The following is a 21,510-nucleotide window of genomic DNA, read 5'->3' as shown; positions in this document are numbered from 1 at the left end:
GATTTTTCATTCCTTCTCTCCAGCGAACGCTGCTGGGAAGAAGGAATGAATTCTGGATTCAGCACCCAAAGCAGGGGACAGCGCTTAACTCTAGCGCTGTCTCCTGCACGGTGCGTGTGGTACCCAGTCGGCACACGGCTGCCGCACGTGTGCCACACTGATGTGCCAGGTAAGCACACGGACACGGATAACTCCGGTACCGATTTTTCTGGTACCGGAATTATCTGGACGTGTGGGACAGGCCTAACACGGTGGGGGGCCACAAGGAGCGATAGCCACTCTATTGGTGTGCATAGGGGGCCCATACAGGTAAACCCTGTTGTACAGCAGGGATTCATGGTCTCCTTGCCTTACCATGCTCCGTTTTCTAGGACCCCTAGAGAGGGAATGGAGTGGTGGTCATGCACACAGAGGCATATCTAGAGGGGGGGCAGCCGGGGCATGTGCCCCGGGTGCAGCCAGCGGGGGAGCGCAATTGGGCCTCCTAAAGTGGCGGTCCGAAGTGTCTTCCCTGGCAGCTGCATTCTGCCGCCCCCCGGACTGAGAATCGGCCGTTCTCTGTGCCGGCTTCCAGTGTTCAATTGTACTCTCTGACCGCCAGGTCAGAGCGATGCCAGCAGTGTGATCAAGTCATGTGATCACGCTGCTGACTTCACCCACCGGCGCCCAGAAGCGCGAAGAGCATCGGTGGTAAGTGCTCCACTCTGGAGCTGAAGACACCGAAGATTAAATGTGGAGGGAGATTTATTGTGTGAGGAGGATTATGTGGGCGAAGATTTACTCTTTGGGGAGATTTATTTTGTGGGGGTGAGGGATTTATTCTGTTGGTGGGATTCTGTGGGGTGGGGGATTCATTCTGTTGGAGGATTTATTCTGTGGGGGATTTATTCTGTGAAGAGGATTTATTTTGTGGGATTCTGTGGGGGAGATTTATTGCTGAGGAGGATTCTGTGGGGGAAGATATACTCTTTGGGGGGATTTATTTTGTAGGGGTGGGGGATTCAGGCCCGGATTTAGGGGTGGGCCCAGGGGGCCTGGGCCACCCACCAGGCAGGGGCCTCCCACCAACATAGGGATAAATATCTCAAAACATGTAAAATACATGTCTATTTGCTGTGAACCGCTTATAATGTTAAGGAACATTTAACAAACGAAAAACTATTGAAAGTGTAGTGACCTGGCTACAGTCCTACATCTCAGTGTCTGGCGCAGAGCAGCAGAGTCATGGCACCTGACCTGCGTCAGCATCCACTGACCTGGCTAGCCTAGCCAGACTTCCTTAGTACCCTCCCTGTACCTAATGCTTAGCTAATGGCATGCGGCAGCCTTCTCTGATCCCAACAGAAGCTTCTAGGCGCTACCTATTCAGCAACACACAAAACTGATCTAAACACTGCTGTGGCTTCACTGACCAGCCTAAAAAACTATGTCGCATCAAAGCGTGACTCCTTCAAAATTTATGAGAAGCAAGGCGAAGAGCTGTCTGGTTCATCTGAGTATGTTCAGATGATAACTCGACACAGGCGCTGAAACGTGTCTCAATCCACTGGATTATGGCCATATGGAAGAAGTACAACTCAGCCCTTCTGAATAATACAGAACGGAAACTTTCTTGCCTATCAGTGATCAGTTTATCGCTTCTCTTGATCAACGTCTTCAAGCATATCTATAATATAAGGCTGGGAGCGTCAGTCTGTCCGAAGCCTTTATAGACTGCGCAAGCGCCGGCGCAGTCTGGACCCCACAGAGTGACGCTCCCAGGAGATCGCAGTATGCGTAAGCACTGAACGCACACCGTGATCTCCAACGGAGAAGCAGGGATGTGGCAGGAGGGTAAGTATGCTATATTCACCTGTCCCGTTCCAGCGCTGCCCGCCGCTCTGTCCTCCGGGTCCTCTGCCTGTGATGTTCACAGTTCAGAGGGCGCAATGACCCGGAAGAAGCGGCACGCAGCGCTGGATCAGGGCCAGGTGAATATAGCAAGTGTTGGGGGCCTGAGCTAGCGGCGACTCCGGCACCTGACCCCCACAGCGCGCCGGTGTCCCCGCCTGCTCAGGCCCCCCAGCACTCGGCGCCCAGCGACGATAGGTGAGAATGTTATTTTTTTTTATATATCGCAGTAGCATACGGGGCATATAATACTATGGAGCATCCTAAGGGGGCCATCAACATTTATGGAGCAGTATACGGGACATACAATACAATGGAACATCTTATGGGGGCCATCAACATTTATGGAGCAGTATACGGGGCATACAATACAATGGAGCATCTTATGGGGGCCATCAACATTTATGGAGCAGTATACAGGGCATACAATACAATGGAGCATCTTATGGAGGTCATCAACATTTATGGAGCAGTATACGGGGCATACAATACAATGGAGCATCTTATGGGGGCCATCAACATTTATGGAGCAGTATACGGGGCATACAATACAATGGAGCATCTTATGGGGGCCATCAACATTTATGGAGCAGTATACGGGGCATACAATACAATGGAGCATCTTATGGGGGCCATCAACATTTATGGAGCAGTATACGGGGCATATACTATGGAGCATCTTAAGGGGGCCATCAACCATAATGGAGCAGCATACGGGGCATATACTATGGAGCATCTTATGGGGGCCATGAACCATAATGGAGCAGCATACGGGGCATATACTATGGAGCATCTTATGGGGGCCATCAACCATAATGGAGCAGCATACGGGGCATATACTATGGGGCATCTTATGGGGGCCATCAACCATAATGGAGCAGCATACGGGGCATATACTATGGGGCATCTTATGGGGGCCATCAACCATAATGGAGCAGCATATGGGACATCTACTATGTAGCATCTTATGGGGGCCATCAACCATAATGGTGCAGCATACGGGGCATATACTATCGAGCATCTTATGGGGGCCATCAACCATAATGGTGCAGCATACGAGGCATATACTATGGAGCATCTTATGGGGGCCATCAACCATAATGGAGCAGCATACGGGGCATATACTATGGAGCATCTTATGGGGGCCATCAACCATAATGGAGCAGCATATGAGGCATGTACTATGGAGCATCTTATGGGGGCCATCAACCATAATGGAGCAGCACACGGGGAATATACTATGGAGCATCTTATGGGGGCAATCAACCTTTATGGAGCAGTGTATGGGGCATATGGATGGGAGCAGCACATGAAAGGATGGGGGCGCAGGATGGGAGCAGCACATGAAAGGATGGGGGCGCAGGATGGGAGCAGCAAATGACAGGATGGGGGCGCAAGATGGTAGCAGCACATGACAAGATTAGGGCGCAGGATGGAAGCAACACATACCAGGATGGAGACCATATCGATGAACTGTGTCAGTTTGTAACATTTGCCAATTTATTCACAGACGAGGAGCCAAAAGATATCAGCACTGAACTTTTCATGTACAAGCTTATCAAGGAAAAGGGTGTACAGGACACTTTCCCAAATATTGAGATAGCTCTAAGGATATATCTAATTTTGATGGTAACAAACTGCAGTGGTGAGCGTTCCTTCTCAAAACTCAAATTACTGTATATACTCGAGTATAAGCCGAGATTTTCAGCCCAAATTTTTGGGCTGAAAGTGCCCCTCTCGGCTTATACTCGAGTCACAGTCGGCAGCAGGGTCGGCGGGTGAGGGGGAGAGAGGTCTGTCGCATACTTACCTGCTTCCGGGGCTCCTGGCGCTCCCCCTGCCTGTCCCACGGTCTTCGGGTGCCGCAGCTCTTCCCCTGTTCAGCGGTCACGTGGTACAGCTCATTAAAGTTATGAATATGGACTCCACTCCCATAGGGGTGGAGCTGCATATTCATTCCTCTAATGAGCGGTAACGGTGACCGCACCGCTGACAGAGGAAGAAGCTGCAGTGCCCGGAGACCATCTGTCCGGGATAAGGAGCCAGGGACCGCGCTGGAGCAGGTAAGTATGACCTCCTGACGAGGCCACTGGCGTGGTGAAACGCGCGTCTAGGCGTTCTTTCTACGGAGTCTGCACACCGGTGCCATCATGACCGCAGGTATTATGCAATATCACTGTAGCTATAGCCCACTGTAATCCATGGATGCTATTTTAGGCTAATGGGTATGGTGCAATATTTGTTGGGTGATTCAGATCAGTGAGGCAGTCATTATTTCACCACCCTATACCCATCATCCTGTGTGTGGTGGGGCATGTATATTTCTGCTCTGGTGTATCAGGCATCCTGTGTTATTTGTTTAGGTCGTTTTTGTACCTGGTGTGCTATATCCGTAGTACTTTTCTCTTCCTGCTGCTACTTATATATAGATGGTTGTACCATCTAATTTGTACTCTCGACTGATTTTTTGATATTATGTATTGTGTATTATAATAATTCTCCTTCAGTTTCTCTATTGGCACAAGTATGTCATATTTACCTGTCCGCGTTGCACACGCCGGGCGCCGCTCCGTCTTCCCGTCCTCTTGTTCTGACTGTTGAGGTCAGAGGGCGCGATGACGTACTAGTGTGCGCGCCGCCCTCTGCCTGAACAGTCATTGTGGAAAGACGCCGAGACTGGATGCTGAGAAGCTGCGGGCAGCAAGAGAGGCGAGTATGTCAGTTTTTTTTTTTTTATTGCAGCAGCAGCAGCAGCATTATATATGGGGCACAGCTTTATATGGCACATCTATGGGGCAATAATGAACGGTGCATTGCATTATATATGGGGCACATCTTTATATGGCACATCTATGGGGCAATAATGAACGGTGCAGAGCATTATATATGGGGCACAGCTTTATATGGCACATGTATGGGGCAATAATGAATGGTGCAGAGCATTATATATGGGGCACAGCTTTATATGGCACATCTATGGGGCAATGATGAATGGTGCAGAGCATTATATATGGGGCACAGCTTTATATAGCACATCTATGGGGCAATAATGAACGGTGCAGAGCATTATATATGGGGCACAGCATTATATGGCACATCTATGGGGCAATGATGAATGGTGCAGAGCATTATATATGGGGCACAGCTTTATATGGCACATCTATGGGACAATAATGAACGGTGCAGAGCATTATATATGGGGCGCAGCTTTATATGGCACATCTATGGGGCAATAATGAACGGTGCAGAGCATTATATATGGCACAGCTTGAAATGGAGCATCTTATGGGGCAATAATGAACGGTGCAGAGCATTATATATGGGGCACAGCTTTATATGGCACATCTATGGGGCAATAATGAACGGTGCAGAGCATTATATATGGGGCACAGCTTTATATGGCACATCTATGGGGCAATAATGAACGGTGCAGAGCATTATATATGGGGCACAGCTTTATATGGCATATCTATGGGGCAATAATGAATGGTGCAGAGCATTATATATGGGGCACATCTTTATATGGCACATCTATGGGGCAATAATGAATGGTGCAGAGCATTATATATGGGGCACAGCTTTATATGGCACATCTATGGGGCAATAATGAACGGTGCAGAGCATTATATAAGGGGCACAGCTTTATATAGCACATCTATGGGGCAATAATGAACGGTGCAGAGCATTATATATGGGGCACAGCTTTATATGGCACATCTATGGGGCAATAATAAACGGTGCAGAGCATTATATATGGAGCACAGCTTTATATGGCACATCTATGGGGCAATAATGAACGGTGCAGAGCATTATATATGGGGCACAGCTTTATATGGCACATCTATGGGGCAATAATGAACGGTGCAGAGCATTATATATGGGGCACAGCTTTATATGGAGCATCTTATGGGGCAATAATAAATGGTACAGAGCATTATATGGGGCACAGCTTTAAATGGAGCATCTATGGGGCAATAATGAACAGTATGGAGCATTATATATGGCACAATTGATGTCTCAATTAATTTTACTTTTATTGGTATCTATTTATATTTTTGAAATTCACCGGTAGCTGCTGCATTTCCTACCCTAGGCTTATACTCGAGTCAATAAGTTTTCCCAGTTTTTTGTGGCAAAATTAGGGGGGTCGGCTTATACTCGGGTCGGGTTATACTCGAGTATATACGGGTAGTTGAAAACCGATTAAGGACATCCATGAAGCAGGAACGACTTGTAAATTGGCTATCATGAGCATCGAGTTAAATATACTGCATGAATTGGACTTTAGTGATATCACTAGTGATTTTGCAGCACGAAAATCAAGGAAAGTGCCTGGATTGTAAAAAATGAATGATTTTACCTGAATTACTCTGCGTAAATGATTTTTGTAAATAAACTTGCATTCATTTCATTTTCTGTTTTTGAATTACATCTTGCAGCACCTTGAAAAATGGGCCTCCCTCCAAAATGTGCCCCGGGCCACCCACCTCTTAAATCCAGCCCTGGTGGGATTCATTCTGCGAGAATTTATTCTGTGGCGGGATTTATTCTGTGAGGAGGATTTCTTTGAGGAGGATTTATTTTGTGGGAGGAAGATTTAGCATAACGGGGGGGGGGGGGAGATTTTGAGGACACAAGTTTGGGGAGCAAGGGAGGGAGAGACAGGTGCAGACACAATATGGAAAGCAGGAAAGATTTGAAACCACAGTATGAGGGGCAAGTGGGGAGATGGAGGGCATGTATGAGGAAACAGTTTGGGTGGATGGGTGCATTCACAGTATGGTGATTGGGAGAGATAGGTGCAGACACAGTATGGGGAGTGGAGGATTGGTCCAGACACAGAAGGGGTGATGGTTGCAGACAGTATGGGGAGTCAGAGGGATTTATGAGGTGACAGTATGGTTAGCAGGGGGATGTGAGAGAAAACAGCATGCGGAGTCAAGGGTAAATGTATGAGGAGACTATTGAGGGGAATAATGTGAGGAGACAGTATGGGAGAGAGTGTGAGTGGGCACAGAATAAAGACTGAGTAGTGTGGCGGGGTAACATGGGGGAAAAGTGTAAAGTCACAGCCATGGAGGGGGAATGTGGTGAGGGGCCACAGTATAGAGACTGGGCCCTATATGGTGACACAGTGAAGAGGAACCCCAATATAGAAAGGAGAGGGCAGTGTGGCGGGCATGTACCATTAGGCTATGTGCACACGTTGCGGATTGGTGTGTGGATTTTTCCGCACTGTTTTTCCAAAATCCACAGGTAAACTGCACTGCGGATTACCCGTGGATTTACCACGATTTTTGTGCGGAATCCACCTGCGGTTTTACACCTGTGGATTCTTATTGAGGAGCAGGTGTAAGCCGCTGCAGAATCCGCACAAAGAATTGACATGCTGCGGAAAAAACAATGCTGCTTTTCCATGCTTTTTTTCCTGCAGCATGTGCACAGCGGATTTTGCTTTCCATACGTTTACATGGTACTGTACAACGAATGGAAAACAGCTGCAGATCCGCAGCAAAATCCGCAACGTGTGCACATAGCCTTAGAGGGACAGTGTGGGGGTGGGGGGTCATATTTTGAGCAGAGAATATAGTGAGGGACAATTATTTATTCAGAGGCTTGATAGGTAAGATGTTGTGCACATAGGAAAAAAAAACCTTTAAAGGGATTTTCCAATTATGGAAAACCTCTTTCACACGGCTGCTAATTGTTTCACAAAAAAACAGTTTACTCATCCTCCATGAAACTAGCACTGAGTCACGACCTCTCCTCTTGGGTCTTTTATTGTCTGCAGTGCTGATGTCATATTGACAGCGCTGCAGCCAATCAATGGTTCTGCCCGAGTTAATGGCACGGGCCGTTCAGAGACGCTCGGCTCATTTGCTGGCTGCAGACAATAAAACAGACACTAGGAGCATTGGAGGAGACTTTCAGCACTGGACCTTGCAAGGGTGAATAAAGCTTTTTGTTTTTCTTTAACCCCTTTCTGACATCGGACTTGATAGTACGTCCGACGTCAGAATCCCCGCATTGAGGTGGGCTCCGGCGGTGAGCAATAACGAATACAATAATGGTCGATCAAAAGAACGTATCTGCACAAACATGGTATCATTAAAAACGTCAGCTTGGTACACAAAAAATAAGCTCTCACCCAACCCGAGATCACGAAAAATGGAGACGCAATTTTTTATTTTAGCAAACTTTGGAATTTTTTTTCACCACTTAGATAAAAAAGAACCTAGACATGTTTGGTATCTATGAACTCGTAATGACCAGCAGAATCATAATGGCAGGTCAGTTGTAGCATTTAGTGAACCTAGCAAAACAGGCAAACGAAAAACAAGTGTGGGATTGCACTATTTTTGCAATTTCACCGCACTTGGAATTTTTTTCTTGTTTTTGAGTACACAACACGGTAAAATCAATGGTGTCATTCAAAAGGACAACTCGTCCTGCAAAAAATAAGCCCTCACAAGGCCATATTGAAGGAAAAATAAAAAAAAGTTATGGCTCTGGGAAGGAGGGGAGCGAAAAACGGAATCGCAAAAACGAAAAAAGTTACGGTCATGAAGAGGTTAAACAAACTGCAGTTGGGAGACAAATTTTCCAAACCCAGACACCCCTTTAATAATCATTTCTGTACCTCTAATCCAGCAAAGTGGATGAGTTTTAACCCAATCTCATTCACATATCCCGTTTTTTTATTTTGGTGTGGACATTTTATTTTTTTGCATTTTTATTTAATTCACAGCATGTGAATGTCTGATGTGGAGATGATTTTCTGCAGCAAAAAACACACATACATTAATAACTGCGGGAAAATATGCATGGATTTTTGATGCTGAAACTATGGCGGATTTTAGTTTAGAAATCCGTGATGGAAAATCTGCAACAAATACACAATGAGTAAATCAAGCCGCCTCCTGCGTCATCCCATTATTGCTTTCAGTACAATGCTGGGTCATTACATTGTGTCCTAATGACGGGTTCTCATTATGACTCAGTAGAAACAATCTCCAAGGGGGGAATCGCTACAGGCCAATTGTATATAAAGGATCTCAGCAAAAAAACTCTTGCTAGTTAAGCAAACCCTTAAGGCAGAAAGTTAGCATGTATCCCAGCACTTTACACTAGGTGAGTGGGAGGCAAAGGGTATGTTTCCATGTTCAGGAAACGCTGCGTTGAGCCGCAGCGTCAAAAACGCAGCGTCCAGGGTATGTGTCCACGTTCAGGATTGCATCAGGATTTGGTCAGGATTTTATGCAGGTAAAATCCTGACCAAATCTGCACCTGAGGTCACTGGCAGGTCACCTGCGTTGTCCTTGCGTTTTTTCTGCACTGCAAGGACATACTGCGTTCTTAAAGGCGCGCCGCATGTGCGTTTTCGCGGGTATGCCGCATGCGTCTTTTAATGCATAGTGGAGACGGGATTTCATGAAATCCCCTCCACTATGCTGTAACATCTGGACGCTGCGTTTTTGACGCAGCGGCTCAACGCAGCGTTTCCTGAACGTGGAAACATACCCTTACACTTTTCTTATATTTAGGGAGTGAGGACACAAAAGCAGACATAATGCTGAGTTTCCACCAGGTGGCACTGCTTTACAGAGCAGATGTATGGCCTATAGGTATGCTGCTTCCCTGCAATATTGCAGGGAAGAGGGGGGAGCTTCGCTACAGCAGAAGAATGGAGGGCTCTCGGCTGATGGGATTGCATACTTAAAAGTGTTAGCACCTGCCAAAACTTATGGGTCAGACACACGGGTGACCAGAGGAAAAGATGCGTCGCCCAACTTACTGACCTGACATCACCTGAAGCAGAGGCGTAGCTAGGGGTTCAGCTCAGGGGTCGCGAAACATGTGAGCGGGCCCCTAACAGGCGGACATATCATTAGTGCAAACTATGCGGCAGCACATGGGCCCAAGAGTTAAGGGGGCCCATTTCTACCTCTAAATAAGGTGCAATTTTGTATTTTTAGAAGTTCTTGGGCTGCAAAGGGCTCATATATGGTTCTTGCACATGGGCCCTTTTCTGTCTGTGTCCACCTGTAGCCCTTAACCAGGTAACCATGATTGTAACTATGGTGGGTATAGGGGAACCTCAGGAGATGACCGCACTGTTATTGAAAATAAATCTCTATACAATAACCAGCACTGATATTACCGCCATACAGTAATACCATATAGTGGTAGATACCAGTCCTGCATGACATAGACTGTGTATATTATTACTACAACATTTTTCAGTCACCGCTCTGTGTATAGAGAGCGCTGGCTGTAACTGATGCCCCGGGACAGACTGACAGCCGGTACAGCACTATCGGCCACCCAGTAGTTAGGCTTCAATGCTTCGTAAGTGCCTACTTAATATTTAGGAGTCCCCCTATGTACAGTAATAATGGCCGCAGCATCGCTGATGAGAGCAGGAGGTCATGTGACGATTTTCTTCTATTGAGAGAAGTCAAACTTGTCTAGTGAACACGTGCAAATAGCAAACGTGGTCGCATGAGCGCCTGATCACACCAGTGGTCTTGGGGTCTCATGACGGCAGGTGCACCCCATCATGATTTGGCAGTCTGTAGAGTGACTGCAGACAATTATCCCAAGCCTTTAATAACTTAAAGGGAACCTGTCACCCCCCAGGGTCTATTGAGGTAAAAGAGCCACCTTCTTCATCACTAAGGCTGCATTCTGTGAAGGAGGCTCTTATGTTTTTTATCCCTTATAATAACGCTGAAATATTCACTTTTATAAATTGTGCGCCATACCTGTAATGAGTCCGGGGGGTACGTTTTCTCCCCCTGACTCGGCCGCCTCGCAGCCATTCATCATCCCACCGAGAACCGCCTCCTTTCTGTCTTGTGCCGTCACCGGCGCTCTGCAATTATTTCTCGGTCATGCGCAGTGCTCGCTGCCCTGGAACTTATATCAAGTGATGTAAGTAGATCACACCTGCACACAGCGCCAGATTCCCAGCCCCGCAGTGTGAATAAATCATAACACACTGCGGGGCGGGATCTCGGTCCTCCGCTACACGCAGGCGCGATATCAGTACATCAGCTGATGTGAGTTCCAGGGCAGCGCACACGGCGCATGCCCGAAAAATGAGAGCCCAGCCCAGGCATCGGCGCCCGGTGGGATGATGGACGGCTGGGAGGCGGTTGTGTCCAGGGACAAAAGACGTACCCCCCAGACTCAATACAGGTATGGCACGCAATTTATAAAAGTGAATATTTCAGCGTTATTAGGGATCAAAAACATAAGAGCCACCTTCACAGAATGCAGCCTTAGTGCTGCTGAAGGTGGCTGGCTGTATTAACTTAATATGCCTGGGGGGGTGTGACAGGTTCCCTTTAATAATTTAATTATAAGCAATGTATTCTTATAACATAGAATGCAGCCCGTGGTTACTGTATTGTTATACTTGTTAGGGGGCAGACAGACAGACATATTTCTCATGTGAGGATCGCATCGCAATCCTCGGACTGACCGTCGGCTCTCCTGACCTGAGGCTGACGGTTGCATAGTAATTTATCACACTGTCAAGCTTATGTCAGGAGAGGTGTCAGGGCCAGTCCGAGGATTGCAATGCGCTCGTCGCATGAATTATACAGTGTCTGTCTGCGCCCTTATGTTAAAACTTATCCTTGTTATAGTAATATTAACCTTTTTTGCTATGCTTGTTTTACTAATACTTATAAAAGACCCAGCTCACAATAATAAAAAGCCCCCGACTTCCCCATCTCCAGCCCCCAAGACAGCAACTATTAGGGTATGTTTCCAAGGGTCGTATTGCTTGGGTTTTTGCTGGGGATTGGACGCTGTGTACATCCGCAGCGTCGAAATCGCAGCTTCCAGATGTTACAGCATAGTGGAGGGGGATTTTATGAAATCCCATCTTCACTATGCGTACATAGACGCAGGTGGCAGACCTGCATAACCGGACATGTGGCGCATATTTCTAGACTGCAGCATGTCTATTTATCTTGTGGAAACGCTCTGTCTCCACAAGATAAATAAAACAGTCTATGAATAGGATGCGGTGATTCCACCTGTGTTCAATGAATATATGTGCAGAATCATCGCGCGTACAACAGGGGGCAGCGCGGGGTATCTGCTGTGTCCAAAGCGCTGCCAATACACCTCGAGGACACATACCCTCACATATGATGGAGTGAATATCTCATAACATTAAACAGTATAATAATAATAGGCCCCCCAGTGCCCCCTCACCCACGTCAGCCCTCACAATACCCTCAAACTCTCCTATTCACCCCCAGTACCCTGTCCCCCTCCCACAATACCACCATCCTCTCTCATTCACCCCCACAGTGCCCTGTCCCCCTGCACACCCACAATAACCCCCATCGTTTCAAATGTACTCCACAGTGCCCTGTCCTTTCCCACTTCAGCCCCTACAATACCACAATCCTCTCACATTCACCCCCACAGTGACCATGATATGCCTAAATCGAATTACTCTAATAAATTCCATCCCCACTTACTGATGAAGTTTTCAGGCAGACAGTGAGGAGAACCAGGAAGTGTCCAGATAGATGCAAAAGGAGGGCACTACGACCCAGCGTGCCTCAGCCAAACCAAGCGTGCACACACTGCACAGCCAAAAAGTAACTGCAGGTGCTGCTGCCAGCCAGGAAGAGATGGGTGAGACCACATTGCACTCTGCACGCTACGCTACTGACCTGAAGTGTGCCACAATATGACTGGAATTGGTCTGGTAGATAAGGATGTGGTGGTTAAACAGAGTGGAGCGGACACCCAGATAGAGAGTGACTTGTGGGGTCATCATACTGTGGGGTGTGACACAGACTCCGGGGGTGACTGTGGCTGAGGAAGTTAGGGAGTACAGTAAAGAAGAGCCCCACAAGAAGGGCAAGTCCTCCTGTTGCCGGAGACGTAAGGCTGGTTTCACATTTGCGTTTTTTGACGCTGCGTTTTTGTGCATAAAAACGCATGCATTTTTTTCCTATACTTAACATTAAAAACGCATGCGTTTTTTGCATGCGTTTTGCTGCGTTTTGCCTCCGCATGCGTCTTTTGTATGCATGCGTTGTGTTGCAGAAATGCAACATGTAGTAATTTTTAGCGGCGTTTTTTTGCCGCAAAAAAACGCATGCTTTTTTTGCGGCAAAAAAATGCATTGCTGTCTATGTAAACGCATGCGTTTTTAAGCACATGCGTTTGCATGCGTTAAAAACGCCAGCGTTTTTATTAAAAAAAAAAACAGAAAGCACACTTATAAGCCACCCCACACCATAAAATTGATAACCCTAACCCTACCCCTAGGGATCCTAACCCTAAAGGGATCCTAACCGTAGGGATCCTAACCCTTATAGGGATCCTAACCCCAAGGGTTAGGATCCCTAGGGTTAGGGGTAGGGTTAGGATCCCTTAGGGTTAGGGTTAAGATTAGGATCCCTTAGGGTTAGGGTTATGGTTAGGATCCCTTAGGGTTAGGATCCCTTAGGGTTAGGATCCATTAGGGGTAGGGTTAGGATCCCTAGGGTTACTAGGGATCCAAACCGTAACCCTAGCTATTTTTGTTAATAGTGAGTTTTCTTGTTGATTTTGATGATTGGCAGCTGTCACACACTTCTCATCATGCGTTTAAAAAACGCAAACGCATGAAAAAACGCTTGTAAACGCATCAAAATGCCGCGTTTGTATTAAAACATGCAAAAACGCATGCGTCAAAAAAACGCAGCGTTTACATGCGTTTTTTCACCAAATGCGTTTGCGTTTAAAACGCTGCGTTTTTAAACGCAAATGTGAAACCAGCCTAAAAGGTGCAACGCAGTTGTACCAGTTGCACCTGGATGCATTCATGTTGCCCGTAGCAACCGCTAGGTTGGAGTCGGATGACCGACCAAATGATAGCGCTGGAGGCGAAGAAAGCCTGGAGAGTGCTGGTGGAGCAAGAATCCACAGAGGTCATGAGGAACTGACCTGTTGTAAACCCAAGTCTGCGGTGACAGAGAGGGATAAAGTAGCGGAGAGTGGTGAAGGCTCCGTAGTACCTGATGCAGAAGACCTGGGGTACTTAGATACCCAAGAGAAAGCTGAACCTGTTGATGAAGAAATAGGTAAAACTCTGAAGCGGCAGAGTGTGGGTGAGCAAGCTGGTTCATCTGAAAGTATATTTAAAGAAGTTATGATGCAACATGTGCTAGCCAAAAGGTAACAGGATCACGAAAAAGACTATTAAAGAGACAGAGAAAGAACATGTCGAACAAGAAAGGATCCTGAGACAAGCGGCTGAGCACAGGGTGGATGAGGTGGAGAAGGAAATCTCTGAGCTCAGAGGTCACCTGTTCATGTGGCAAAGTGTGTATAAGGCCCTAAGGGAAGGGAAGATATGGAAGTGCTCAGAGAAGCATTAAGAGGCCCTCTACAAGAGAAAGAGGTGGAGGTTGCAGACGTATCAGAGTGGTAAAGAGGCGGAGCTGCCAATGCCCATTTTGGCGAGGACTCGTGCAGAAGAGTTGGTGCTAAAAGCTTAACAAGATAGTCACCCGGTCGTGACAGGTGTCTTGATGGAAAAGGTCCATGGCAAAGCAGGAGCCATCCGTCCCTTAAGAGTGAGACTCCGCTCTTCAAGTGTGTGATAGATGTATCCGAAGAGGTGCAAGATGCATGTGCTAGTGAGGTTGTGCATGAGGCCTTTAAAAAGGCAGTAGAATCGTGTAGTGTGCACTGGGCACTAGAGACGAAACAGTTGGTGATACTGTCGACTAAGAAGTCACAGTGAAGCGGGTGGCTATCCTGAGGGATATGCATTTACAGTGCCTCCTCACGAAACAGATGATCCTGTTGAGGAATAATGAGGCTGCTAGACGTTTGGAGCATGAAAGGAAAACTCAAAGTCGGCTGGGCTTGGTGGAAGACACAGTCCAAGTACCCAAAGTTCTGGTGGCGAAAGTCGTTGGGAGACATGGAAGAGTGATGCAGGAGATGGTGAATATATCCCGTGTGAAGAGAATGAAGATTCCGGCTGATGACGAGGCCCAAGTCTTGGGTGAAGATGGGATGTTCCATTCCTTGTTGTCGGATCCATGGAGAGTCTAAGGAATATCCGGATGCTCCTGTTGTATCGCGTGGCGTACCTGAAAGAAATAGAGCAGCTAAGACTGTACCGATGGCAGGTCAATAAACAGCTGCAGGACATAAGGTGATGTCCACCTTCATCCCAAGGAAAATGGAACAAAAGGGACCCTCCAAATAATGGAATGGCTGACCGCCAAGGATGTTCAGAGAGACAAGGAGGTCGAATATCTGAAAGTGGCAGTTCTACCCCAGTACAAAGCTAAGGGACATGGATAGTAGTAGACATAGTAATGAAGGGTCAGACTCAGATCAGTAACTAGGCTCGACTGGACGGTGGACGCAAGACCGCAATAACTGTGGGAGGCGGCCATGGACAGAAAGATCACGTGAAGGGGCGCACTCAGAAAGTGTGGTGACTAAAGGTCTGGTGACACAGACAGACTGTGACGTAAGAGCCAAAGCTCAAGGCCTACATGTTGACAGCTGGGGGCAGGGTAAACCTAACAAGGGTGTAATGATGTGTGATGCTCAAAACCGACTGAGATGGTTCTCTCGACTGGTAGGGCATGGTAACGTGCGTGACCTGTCTCGAGACCCCGGGTTATGACAGGTGTTCAACCCAACAAGTTTGAACAGAGGGGGGGGGGTGTGTGATGCAGTGACCCCTATGGCAGCCAGGGGGTGCTGTGTGTGCTCCTCGGGATATGCATGGAGGCGTGACTGTGGTTATAATGGTGGTGAAACAGTGACTGGCAGAATTGTACGTGGCCGATATGTGTTGCAGAGGGAACTCTGAAGTAATGTTGTTGTTCTGAAACCTGTAGTCCCACAAGTGTGTGTATAGTTGTGAAGCGAGTCTTACTGGGCTAGTTATGAGAGATGGGCGGGTCGAACTAGCCACACACACACACTCCCACCTGTGGGAGTGGTTACAGCTTCATAATGTGACCAGGGTGTGGGTCACATGGTCTCTGAGTAAGGTCCTGGAAGCCTATGTGTTGGGAGTGCCATCTCCCTGAAGAACACATGGTGGGGCTTTGTACCTGATGGACTGGGGTTTGGACAAATGTCCTGAATAGCAGCTGGACAAGCCACATGCCTGTGTGTTGGACGGTCCCAGGAGGGATGGACGTACTGAATAGCGCATAGTGAAACCGTGGTCCTAGAGGGTCTGTGTTGGAAGCCCCTGTGTGTGGAGTCTTACTGGAGCACCTGAGAGACCGTGGACCTGGACGGTCTGTGTTGGAAAGGTACCGTCCTTCGGTGGCTCTGGACTAACTGATGTGTGCCTGCTAGGTAAGTTGGTGAACCCCGTGAGGCAGCTTCCCTGAGAGAGCGTGTCAGCGTGTGGAGCAGGAGCTCCAGAAAGGTAACCCCAGACAAGGGAATTATCATACACTTCTATGCCGTATCATATAGTATATCTGCCATATGAACTGTTCGGCGTATGGTCACCCATGGTAACTGGACGAAGTGAGAGGTCTAGCATGTTTAGTGAACTGTGAATTGAAGCCGTACAAAATGTATACAATTAACTGTGCGTGACCCGGTTTATGACACTTTAATAAACCGCATGGACTGTTTTGTGTGAAAAAACGTTCCTGTGTGCTTGAATCCCGTGCCAAGCGAGTGTCCCCCAACACATGCAATAAGCGCTATCTTACAGGGGCAATCACTTTTTCACACAGGGCCCTGCAGGTTTGGATTTCTTTTTCCATAATAATAAAGACCTTCATTGATAAACAGCATTTTGAGATTACTCGTGTTATCCTTGTCTAATATTAAAATTTAAATTTGGTGATCTGAAACATATAAGTGTGAGAAACATGCAACAGAACAATAAATCAGGAAGGGGGAAAATACTTTTTCACACCACTTGTATACACAGTATATACAGGTCCTTCTCAAAAAATTAGCATATAGTGTTAAATTTCATTATTTACCATAATGTAATGATTACAATTAAACTTTCATATATTATAGATTCATTATCCACCAACTGAAATTTGTCAGGTCTTTTATTGTTTTAATACTGATGATTTTGGCATACAACTCCTGATAACCCCAAAAACCTGTCTCAATAAATTAGCATATCAAGAAAAGGTTCTCTAAACGACCTATTACCCTAATCTTCTGAATCAACTAATTAACTCTAAACACATGCAAAAGATACCTGAGGCTTTTATAAACTCCCTGCCTGGTTCATTACTCAAAACCCCCATCATGGGTAAGACTAGCGACCTGACAGATGTCAAGAAGGCCATCATTGACACCCTCAAGCAAGAGGGTAAGACCCAGAAAGAAATTTCTCAACAAATAGGCTGTTCCCAGAGTGCTGTATCAAGGCACCTCAATGGTAAGTCTGTTGGAAGGAAACAATGTGGCAGAAAACGCTGTACAACGAGAAGAGGAGACCGGACCCTGAGGAAGATTGTGGAGAAGGACCGATTCCAGACCTTGGGGAACCTGAGGAAGCAGTGGACTGAGTCTGGTGTGGAAACATCCAGAGCCACCGTGCACAGGCGTGTGCAGGAAATGGGCTACAGGTGCCGCATTCCCCAGGTAAAGCCACTTTTGAACCATAAACAGCGGCAGAGGCGCCTGACCTGGGCTACAGAGAAGCAGCACTGGACTGTTGCTAAGTGGTCCCAAGTACTTTTTTCTGATGAAAGCAAATTTTGCATGTCATTCGGAAATCAAGGTGCCAGAGTCTGGAGGAAGACTGGGGAGAAGGAAATGCCAAAATGCCTGAAGTCCAGTGTCAAGTACCCACAGTCTGTGATGGTGTGGGGTGCCATGTCAGCTGCTGGTGTTGGTCCATTGTGTTTCATCAAGGGCAGGGTCAATGCAGCTAGCTATCAGGAGATTTTGGAGCACTTCATGCTTCCATCGGCTGAAATGCTTTATGGAGATGAAGATTTCATTTTTCAGCACGACCTGGCACCTGCTCACAGTGCCAAAACCACTGGTAAATGGTTTACTGACCATGGTATTACTGTGCTCAATTGGCCTGCCAACTCTCCTGACCTGAACCCCATAGCGAATCTGTGGGATATTGTGAAGAGAAAGTTGAGAGACGCAAGACCCAACACTCTGGATGAGCTTAAGGCCGCTATTGAAGCATCCTGGGCATCCATAACATCTCAGCAGTGTCACAGGCTGATTGCCTCCATGCCATGCCGCATTGAAGCAGTCATTTCTGCCAAAGGATTCCCGACCAAGTATTGAGTGCATAACTGAACATTATTATTTGTTGGTTTTTTTGTTTGATATTAAAAAACACTTTTATTTGATTGGATGGGTGAAATATGCTAATTTATTGAGACAGGTTTTTTGGGTTATCAGGAGTTGTATGCCAAAATCATCAGTATTAAAACAATAAAAGACCTGACAAATTTCAGTTGGTGGATAATGAATCTATAATATATGAAAGTTTAATTGTAATCATTACATTATGGTAAATAATGAAATTTAACACTATATGCTAATTTTTTGAGAAGGACCTGTATACAGGACTGGTCAAAAGTTTGGACACAACTGTTAATGCAATGGTTTTCCTTGTTTTTATTGGAGTATGCAAAACACCAAAAGGACACAAACATAAAGGAGTAAAGAAAAAAGTGCAAAAAAACAAAAGTAAAACAAAGAATATGAGTTAAACCTTAGATTCCTCACAGTGTTCACTTTTACCATGTTTACAGATTTATACCCCCCTGGTATTCTCTCTGGCATCTTCATTAGGTTGTCATCTGGAAAGGCTTCCAACAGTCCTGAGTGAGTTCCCAGAGGTGCTGCGCTCATGTCAGCTGCTTTGCCTCAGCTCTCTGTCCAATTCATTCAAAATCATCTCCATTGGGTTCAGATTGGTGACTGCAGAGGCCATTTCATCTGCCGCAGTTTCCATGCCGCTCCCACTTGCCCTTACATAACCTGGAGGTGTCTGAGGTCATTATCCTGTTGCAACACAAATATTGGTCCCCGGCGCAGATCACTGTGGTCGCTATGCTGGGTAATTTGTCTTGAATTTGGAATAAATCAGCAGCAAAACACCCCCACCCCATCACACCTCCTCCTCCATGCTTCACAATGGACACCACACAAGTAGAAACCATCCAATCACCTTTTTTTTGCATTGGCACCAGAATTCTCAAATTTTGACTCAATAGTTCAGATTTCCACTGATCTAATGTCAAAGTCCTTGTGTTACTTAGACCAAACAAGTCTCTTCTTGTTTGCAGCAATTCCACCATAAAGGCCGGCTGCTTGCAGTCTCTTCTGGACAGTTTTTGTTGAGAAGTGTCTGCTACTTGATGTATTTGCATCAATTAAGAGGACTGTTAACTGAGGTGCTGTCAATTTGTGGTTTCCGAGTCTGATAATTGTTGAACTTATCCTCTGCAGCACAGGTAATTCTTGGTATTTTCAGTTCTCATGAAAGCCATTTTCATCATAACGATTGATGGTTTTCACAGCTTCACTTGAGGACACCTTCAAAGTTCTAGCAATTTGCTGGATTTACTGACCTTTATGCTTTAGCCCTTTAAAGACTGGTTGAATTTAATTTTTTTTGTTTTTTCTTTCCCTTATTCCAAAAGCCATAACTTTTTTATTTTTCTGTCGATGTAGCCTTGTGAGGGCTTGTTTTTTTGCCGGACAATTTGTATTTTTATCATATGATGTACTGGAATGCGGGAAAAAATTCAAAGTGTTGTGAAATAGAAAAAAGTGTAATTTTGCAATAGTTTTTTATTTTCTATTTACAGAGTTGGATTTATTGTAAAACTAACCTGGTAAGGCCATGTTCACACAGTGCGTTTTTTACCGCGGCGGTTTTGCCGCTGCGGTTCCGCAGCTGTTTTCCATGCAGGGTACAGTACACTGTACCCTATGGAAAACAGGACACACTGTGCACATGGTCCGGAAATTGTAAAAAAAAAGACGCGCTGAATAGCTCCCGGAAAAAAGAAGGAGCATGTCAATTCTTCTTCCTGAACCGCAGCGGTTCTGCACCCATAGACCTCCATTGTGAGGTCAAAATCGCAGTAAAACCCGCAGATCAAAAATATATCTGCGGGTTTTACTGCGATTTGATGTGCAGAACCGCTGCAGCAGGAAGTGCGGGGGAGCGGGCGGAAGTGCGTGGGCGGAGTGTGGCTGCCCCCCCGTGCTCCGATCCCGCCCCCCGTGCTCCGATGCCCCCCCCCCCCGTGCTCCGATGCCCCCCCCAGTGCTCCGATGCCCCCCCCGTTCCCTAATCTCCCCCCCTTATACTTACCCGGCGTCCCGGTGTCCGTCCGGCCGTCTTCTCCCTGGGCGCCGCCATCTTGCAAAATGGCGGGCGCATGCGCACTGCGCCCGCCGAATCTGCCGGCCGGCAGATTCGCTCCAAAGTGCATTTTGATCACTGAGATATAACCTATCTCAGTGATCAAAATAAAAAAATAGTAAATGACACCCCCCCACTTTGTCACCCCCATTGGTAGGGACAATAAAAAAAATTAAGAATTTTTTTTTTTTTTTCACTAAGGTTAGAATAGGGGTAGGGTTAGGGGTAGGGTTAGGGGTAGGGTTAGGGTTAGGGTTAGGGGTAGGGGTAGGGTTAGGGGTAGGGTTAGGGTTAGGGGTAGGGTTAGGGGTAGGGTTAGGGGTAGGGGTAGGGTTAGGGTTAGGGGTAGGGTTAGGGTTAGGGGTAGGGTTAGGGTTAGGGGTAGGGTTAGGGGTAGGGTTAGGGGTAGGGTTAGGTATTTTCAGCCATTTTAGCCCTAAAAAGCTTCCTAGGAAACACACAGTAAAAAAAGGATAAAAAAACGCATCAAAAAACGCATCAAAAACGCATCAAAAACGGACAAAAAAAGGACCTGCGTTTTCTGCCAAGAGCTGCAGTTTTTTAAAAAAACTGTCCTGAAAAAAAAAGGATGGAAATCCTGAACGTGTGAACATACCCTAATTCAGTTCTCCAAGTCAGTACATGTGTGCAGATATAGAGCATTTTTGTTTTATTTTAGTGTAAAAAAATTCTGAAATTTGTCAAATGAAACATTTTTGCTTGTGTTGCCAATTTCCAAGAGCCATGACGTTTTCAGTTTTTCAGATATTTGGGTGTGTGAGGGCTTGTTTTTTTGCACCAGAGCCGATGTTCGACCAGTGTAAATGGGCCCTTCGACTTGGGTGCCAGCTATATAATAGAGCCGACACTTGTACTCTATTGAGCGGGCTCAACTCCTGCACGGCAGATGTTACTAATGGCATTTTGTTCCAAATGGGCCCCCATGAGCAGTGGGCCACCAGCTTACCAAAACTACACTGGGTGCAGGTGTTGGAGCCTAGGGGAGGCCAAAAACGTCACTTTGGACTTGTACTACTAAAGACGCTTGATAGTTGAGGGGGGATTTTGCATTGGGGGCCATGAACTTCAACCTTGTAGTCACATATTGTACTTCACATGCAATTGTGACCTGTCTGCAGTTTGATTGTTTTGGTTTTCACAGCAAATACTATAGAACTAGTAATATAGTTGCGTGACCCAAGTACTGCACAACCCAGGCCTCGTAGATTGCA

General features: G+C 46.5%; 1 protein-coding gene across 2 annotated transcripts in view; it reads right to left on the bottom strand.

Moving 5' to 3' along the window:
* The window catches only part of FGD1 (FYVE, RhoGEF and PH domain containing 1), a 121,298-nt gene that overhangs the window by 42,677 nt on the left and 57,111 nt on the right, over positions 1-21,510 (bottom strand). The window lies entirely within an intron of this gene.

The sequence above is a fragment of the Ranitomeya imitator genome, chromosome 2 (assembly GCF_032444005.1).
Source record: "Ranitomeya imitator isolate aRanImi1 chromosome 2, aRanImi1.pri, whole genome shotgun sequence".
Lineage (NCBI taxonomy): Eukaryota > Metazoa > Chordata > Amphibia > Anura > Dendrobatidae > Ranitomeya > Ranitomeya imitator.
The sequence above is the reverse complement of the archived record's forward strand: the minus strand, read 5'-3'. Positions and strand labels throughout refer to the sequence as shown.